At 32.5% G+C, this 1,164-nt stretch overlaps 1 protein-coding gene across 1 annotated transcript in view; it reads left to right on the forward strand.

Annotated features, from left to right (window-relative positions):
- The window catches only part of melt (melted), a 24,240-nt gene that overhangs the window by 14,938 nt on the left and 8,138 nt on the right, over positions 1–1,164 (forward strand). The window lies entirely within an intron of this gene.

Here is a 1,164-nt window from a genome sequence, read left to right on the forward strand (position 1 = left end):
AAACGGTTTAAACTTCCAATCCATTACAAAAGACTGATCTACATGACTATTATAAGGCCTATCTGGACATACGGAGTTGAGCTTTGGGGCTTCCCTAAGCCATCAAATTCCTCCCAAATCCAATCCTTACAGTCCAAAATCCTTCATAAAATCGTTAATGCTCCTTACTTTGTCACAAATCAAGCCATCCATCAGGATATCAATGTTCCATATGTTGCCGATTTGGCCAGAACTAGGTACCAATTATTCCATGATAAACTTCTCAACCACCCAAACCAACTCGTTTCTAACCTGGCTTCTCCTTCATTACCTAATAATCCTCCTAGGCGTCTGAAAAGAAGATGGGCTCGAGATCTTCTCCTCTAGAAATGTTATTGGAGTTCTATCAATGGATAGATTCTCCACATGTTTGTATCATGTTATTATATCAATTACAGCAAATTTACTTGATGTACTTATTTTTAAACTATTGTAGATAACAATAAATAAATTATTTTAAAAAAAAACAAAAAACCTTCAAATGCTGTTCTTCCCTTGATATAAAAGGCCATTTTCCACATCCATCAAGAACAGTAGGGAGGATAATAAGGTTGTTGTTGTTGATTTTTTGCTTAAAGGCGTAAAACCCTCTGGTCATCAACGCCTATAAAGGATAATAAGGTTTTGTAAATTCTAATTTTCAAGGTTTTGGACAGAAATTGCTTAGCTCGCAATTTCGAAATTGAAACTAACAAGCATTTCCCACCTTTAACCTCACTATTATTTCCTCATCAATTTCATTTTTCTATCTACCATAGAATCTAAATAGTTAAGCCTATCTATCTGTATTTCCTCCGATATATTTTGTTTTATCTATATTTATTTCGAGACCTAGTTCCTTACTTGAGTTTATCAACATAGTTTTATAATTTCCTTGTTCTCACCCAGTAATACCATATCATCAGCATACCCAAGCATCAGTAGTTGGTAAGCTATTCTAAGAAAAAAATTATTTGTATCAATATAATATAATAACAATATGAAATAATATCATTATAAACGACTATACAACAAACAATTTTTATACTGTGCTTTGTCGGTAAAGTAGTAAGAAAAGTTGTTGTAGTGCACACATATATTTTTTTAACACTTTCAGTAACTTTTCATAGTGTTTTGATAGTAGTT

Source organism: Halyomorpha halys, unplaced genomic scaffold (genome assembly GCF_000696795.3).
Source record: "Halyomorpha halys isolate HHAL.00 unplaced genomic scaffold, Hhal_1.1 Scaffold14.1, whole genome shotgun sequence".
Classification (NCBI taxonomy): Eukaryota; Metazoa; Arthropoda; class Insecta; order Hemiptera; family Pentatomidae; genus Halyomorpha; species Halyomorpha halys.